We start from the raw sequence: 6,710 nt of genomic DNA, 5'->3' as shown, positions 1-6,710 counted from the left end.
TCCCCGGTGTACACCATGCCCATTTCTTGAGAAATCATTTGGAGAGTTTCTGCCGACTTTGCTGAGTTGAGAGATTACTATCTGAGATACTCATGCCTGCTGCCTGGAGCCAGGCTTCTTTCTGTCCTTGCCCCTCGACCTTTGCATCAAAGCAGTGCACCTTTTAGACACAAGCCGAGAGAAGGAAAGCTGTGCTTGAATTTCATTTATGTATGTGGTATCTGTGGCCAGCATGGTTATTCTCGAATGAGAGAAGCAGCGAGCCAGCAATTCGGGATTAATACTAAAAACCGTTCATGTGTGAAAAACTGTTCGTGTACCAAACTTGAAAGCACGCTGTCATCTCCCGCAACCTCCCGTATACACTTCACCCAACTTACCCCAATGTTAACATTTTACAGAGCCATGGTACTTTTATCAAAACTAGGAAGGTAACTCGGGTGCGATTCTATTAATTAATTACAGAGTTTATTCAGATTCCGTCAAGTTTTCCACTAACGTCCTTTTACTGATCCAAGATTCTATCCAGATACCACGGTACATTTAATCATCACGTCTGCTCCAATCTGTAAGAGTTTTTTCGTCTTTCCTTGTCTTTCATGACCTTCACATGGTGGAAGAATAGTCAGGTATTGTGAAGAATGTCCCTGAATTTATGTTTGTCTAATGTTTTCTCCTTATTGGACCGAGGTTATAAATTTTTAGGAAGAATCCCTTGGGAGGATGTGCCCTACCTATATATCAGGTGACACATGATATCAACTATCATACTAACCTTTATTACTTGGTTAAGATGGTATCTGACAGGTTTCTCCACTATATAGTTAGGATTTTTCCATTTCCAGTTTGCACTTAAGAGTGGGTTGCTAAGTCCAATGCACACTCAGGGGACAGAGGAAATTAGCTCCATTTGGAATTTGTGGTCATATTTTAAAACCACCACGTGTATTAATAAATTTGAGGGGAGACCCTCTGAGGCTACCCAAGCATACTGTTTCTATTTAGAGTTTTGGCCACTAATTTTAACTTTCATTGCTGGATCTTGCCTGCAACCACTTTTACTGTGGTGTTCTAAATGGTGATTTTTCTGTTTTACTTCTATATTTATTGGGATTCTTAAGGAAAGATTTTCATTTTCCCCATTTATTTATTCCATCATGTATTTATGTCAGTACGGGCTCATAGATAATCTATTTTTTTCTCCTCCATTGTTAATCAACCCATCTTTCTCACCCAACGCTTCGATCCGTTTTATGTTTTACAACTTTGTCCTTTCGGAATGTCAACCGAATTATATAATATGTATCTCCTGAGTTTGGCTTTTTTCACTTAGCAAAATTCATTTAAGACTCATTGGTGTTGTTGCTCCTTTTCTCAAATCAGCTCCTTTCTCCCCACTTTTTTCATTTCATCTGATGCTATTGTATTATGTTGCTCAGATTGTTCCAGCTTGGGCATTGAGAGCTATCACAGGTTAGCTTTTGGGTCCTTTTAACAAATCCTTATTATTGTTTCTAAAGCACTTCCTTACTTTTTGACATACAAGGTGCTCCAGGCTCCTTGTATTTTCTGTGTCATGAGATCAAGTCCCGCATCAGGCTCTGCACTCAGTGTGGAGCCTGCTTAAGTTTCTCTCTCCCCCTCTCCCTCTGTTTATTTGGATGGTAGTGCTGTTTATGTTGAAATCCTTACTGATTTTCTTTGCGCTGAAAAAAATGTCAATGTCTCCAATTAGGGACTTTTCTATTTTTTCTTTCGGTTCCATCAGTTTTTGCCTCCTGTATTTTGAAGCTCTGTTGTTAGATGCATACACATTTAGAATTGTTATGCTCTCTTGGATAATTGGTCTCATTTACATTGTGTAATGTTGCGCCTCATCCTGGATTATATTCCTTGTGGTGACATCAGTTTGTCTAGTATTCATAGAGTTTTTTTCAGTTTTGTTTTGGTTAGCGATTGCATGTTATATCTCCATTCTTTTCTCTAAACGTATGTTTATATTCAGATGTAGTGTGGGTTCCTTAAGAGAATAACCTTAAATATTTCTTTAAGCACTTGATAGGTGGCATTTTATTTTTTTCTGCTTAGTTTCTCATGAGAATGCTTCTGAAAGCTGCTGAAAGTTTTTGGATATTATTTGCTTTTGTGTGAACATCTCCGTGTGAGGATTTATTCATGGTAATCTTTTTGACGACTGTTGTACATGGTGTGAGTGTACATTTATAACATTGCATGAGCAACCATCACAACTGTTTTCAACATGAGCCAAGACCTAAATAAAAACATTATTGTTGAGAATAGTATTTGTAAATACATTCATGTGAATCAAGAACAGCATCACCTTGGCCCTAGTGCTCCTACTCCATTTACTTTAAGTGGGAAAATTTGTGTGGGCCCTGAAGCCTATAGGGTCTTCTTGGGGTTGAGGAGTCTCTGGGTTTCTAAAACCCCTGAGGGCCTAAAATCTTGTGGACTGGGGGTGTGAATTATAAAATTCACTGGGAGTGTATATTAAAAAATCCCCCCATTGATTTGGTAGGGCCAATAATGCTCTGTAAGTGCCGGGGACCTAGCAGCCATGGGGGAAGCAGCAGTGACTTATGCTCATTTGAGCATATACTGCATTCCTAAAGACCTTCTGAGGATGTTGTCTTCCAGTTGGCAACATAATTGAATCTTCAGTAAGCCATTCCACTTTTCAGTTAGACCAGCTGTTTCAGAGTGATAAAGTATTTGGTAAGACCAGTTAATTCAATGGGCATGAGCTTAATGCTGCACTTCCTTTGTTGTGAAATGAATTTCTTGACCAGAGGCAGTGCTATGGGGAATACTACTATAGTGAATAAGGCATTCTTTGAGACCACAACTAGTGGTGCTGGCAGGAGCATTGCAGATGGGAAAGACAAATCCATATCCAGAATATGTATCTGTTCCAATAAGAATGAATTTCTGCCCCTTCCATGATGGAAGAGGTCAAATATAAACATCCTGCCAGGAGGTGGCTTATTGGTCCTCCCAGATAATGTTGCCATATCAGGACTTGGTGTTGATCTCTGTTCTTGACGACTGATTTGGCACTTAGCAGTACCATTATCTAAGTCAGCCTTGGTTAGGGGAAGTCCATGTTGCTGAGCCCATGTATAATGTCCATCCCTGCTACCATGGCCACTTTACTCATGGGCTAATTGAGGCCATGATCACTCTGGTATATGGGGAAAAAGGCTTGCTGACATTCACAGAGCATACTGTTTTGTCCACCTGATCAAAAGTGCCTTCTGTAATAGATGCCCTTTGGTGGACATTAGCTATTAAGTTACAAACTGTGAAGGGTATGAGATTCTCATCTTACTTGCAAGCTAACAAGTTAGCCTGCCATTTAGATAAAACTGTGACTGGCTACATTATTAGCTTTAAGAAAGGTAAAATCACAAATATACACTTGCACACAAATACAGAAAACACAAGGTCTTTGAGTCAGAGATAAAGGCAGTTTATTACTGTCAGCAAAAGCACCAGCCAGAGTAACTTCATAGCACTGATTGTCTGACGTACAGTACCCATGGGGCAACACAGTGAAGGCTAGTTGGTGCCTATACATGCAATGGAGAAATCCTGAAATTAAACACTGACTTTATGTAGAATTGCTGGTGACTTTTAGCTTGTGGATATAATGGATTACATTGATTTTTTGATGTTGAACCAGCTTTGTCTACCAGGAATAAATTCTACTTGGTCATGGTGTATTTTATGGATAGGTAGATATCTTATCCATATCTATATATAGTTGGATTCAGTTTGCTAGTATTTTGTTGAGGATTGTTGCATCTAAATTCATGACGAATATTGGTCTGTAGTTTTATTTTTGTACCTCTTGGTTGATATTGGTATCAGGGTAATAATATGCCTCATGAAATTAGATGGGGAGTGTTTCCTCCTCTTTTATTTTCTGAACAAGATTGTGTAAAATTGAATGAATTCTTCTTTAAATGTTCGGTGGAATTCTCCAGTGAAATCAAATGGGGCTTGAATTTTCTTTTTTAGGAGATTTTTAAGTACAAATCCAGTTTTTAAAATGGTTGTAGGACTATTCAGATTGTCTATTTCATTTTGGTTGAGTTTCGGAAGTTTGTGATTTTCAAGAAATTCATTTCTTCTAAGTTGTTGAATTTATGAATATAAAGTTGTTCACTGTATTCCTGTAATATCCTGTAGTGATAGTTTCTTTAATTGCATCGATGATTTATCTAGCAATAAAGAACATGTTCATTTTGAAGTGTGATACAAAGAAGCTTCTAGAAAGTTAGTACTTACACAAAAATTTGGTAGAAATACCCAGTTGCCCAAATCCACATCGAACCTGGATATCTCCTAGTATTTACACTTTTCATATGATTTTTTAAATGTTTGCCAATCTCAACATGTCATAACAATATATTATGTGATATTTTAAATATTTACATTTTGTTATTTCTCAGAATATACTTTAATATACAATAATTGGATTGCTCTTTTTTATTGTGTTTTAGGAACACTTTGTATGGTTTAGATGCAAATTCTTCTCTTTTTTTGGCAAATTCTTTATCAGATATGTGTTTAGCAAATATTTTCTCCTATTCTGTTGTCTTTTCATTTGCTTAGCACTGTCTTCCACAGAGTAGATGTTTTTGATGTTAATAAAGTCCCACTTGCCCATTTTTTTGTTTCATGGATGATACTTTTGTGTTGTATATAAAAATATATCACCAAAATCTCTTAGATTTTCACCTTTTTTCTTCTAGAAGGTTTTTAGTTTGCAGTTTTACATTTAGGTCTGTGGTCCACTTTGAGTTAATTTTTGTGAAAAGTGTAAGTTTTATGTCTAGATTCATTTCTTTTGCATTTGTTTGTCCTATTGTTCCAGCATTATTTGTTGAAAAACTATCCTTTCTCCATTAAATTAATTGCCTTTGCTCTTTTGCCAAAATCATCACTTGACTGTATTTGTGTTGGTTTCTATTCTGTTCTATTCATCTTTGTCTTTATTTGCCAGTACGTACTGTCAGAAATGAATTGGCCATGGATGTATGTGGTTATTTCTGGACCTTCAATTCTATTCATTATTCTGTAGGTGTATCCTTAAAGCAGCACCACACTGTTCTCTTTTATGTAGCTGTGTAGTAGGTTTAGAAACCATGCGGTGTGAGTCATTCAACTTTGTTTTCAACATTGCTTTGGCTATTTGAGATGCTTCATATTTCCTTATGAATTTGAGGATCGGTTTTTTCATTTCTGCAAAATGGCTGTTGGAATTTTGATGGATAGTGCATTGAATCTGTAGATTGCTTTGAGTAATATTGCCATCTTTTTTTTTTTTTTTTTTTTAAAGATTTTGTTTATTTATTTATTTGACAGAGAGAGAGAAACAGCATGAGAGGGGATAGGGTCAGAGGGAGAAGCAGGCTCCCCGCTGAGCCGGGAGCCCGATGTGGGACTCGATCCCAGGACTCCGGGATCATGACCTGAGCCGAAGGCAGTCGCTTAACCAACTGAGCCACCCAGGCGCCCTGCCATCTTAACATTATGTCTTCCCTAACATGAACATGGAATGTCTTTCCATTTATTTCAGTCTACTTCAATTCTTTCAGCAATGTTTTACAGATTTCAGTGTATAATTTCTTTATCTCCTTCTTAAGATTATCCCTAGGTATTTTATGCTTTTGTATGCCTTTGGAAATGGAATTTCCTAATTTCCTTTTCAGATTATTCATTGCTGCTGTATAGAAACACAAGTGGTTTTTTCAGTATTGATCTTGTATCTTATAACTTAACCTAATTCATATATCAGTGCTAGTAGAGAGAGAGAGAGAGAGTGTGTGTGTGTGTGTTTGCTAGTATTTTGTTGAGGATTTTTATAACTATACTGATAATTTTCATCTGTAGTTTTTCTTTGTGATGTCTTTGTTGTTTGTTTTGAATACGGAGAATGCTGGCATCATAGAATGAGTGAAGTGTTCTCTCCTTCATTATTTTATGGGAGAGTTGGGAAAGGATTGATGTTAATTATTCTTTTAAATATTTGGTTGCATTCACCAGTAAAGCCATCTGATAGTAGGCTCTTCTTTGTTGGGGTTTTTCATTTCTGATTCAATTTCTATTTGTTATGAATCTGTTGAGGTTTTCTATTTCTTCTTCAGTTTTGGTAATTTATGTGTTTCTTGGTATGAACATTGTTTTATACTTATCATTGGTGCATTTGTCTTTTACCTTACATGAGAAACAGAGGAGTTACTAAAAAAATACATGATACTGGTTTTTTATATTTACCTATGTAGTTATCTTTACTGGTACTCTTTATTTTCTTAATATGGCTTCAAGTTACTATCTAATGTCTAACGCCTTCCTTTTCATGCTAAAGGATGTCTTTTAGGATTTTTTTATAGGTCAGGTTCACACTGACTTACCTTGACTATTTGGTCAGGCTTTGTTTCCATTCACAAGGTCCTGAATTTTGTTTTGTCCCCAGGTCTGAGCAAGCACCGTGAACAGCTCCGCTGACCACAGTGGGAACATTTCACGTCAGACTACCCCATCATGCATTTTGCTCACCTCCCCCACTCACTTGCCCAGTTTCCTCTCAAAAGTTCCTGCTGACCCATCTTACTCCTCCCTCTAAAAGAAAAGTCTTTTTCTAAAGTTTATTTACTTATTTAAGTAATCTCTACACCCAACAT

The sequence above is a fragment of the Halichoerus grypus genome, chromosome 7 (assembly GCF_964656455.1).
Source record: "Halichoerus grypus chromosome 7, mHalGry1.hap1.1, whole genome shotgun sequence".
Taxonomy (NCBI): Eukaryota; Metazoa; Chordata; class Mammalia; order Carnivora; family Phocidae; genus Halichoerus; species Halichoerus grypus.
This window is presented reverse-complemented; position numbering follows the sequence as displayed.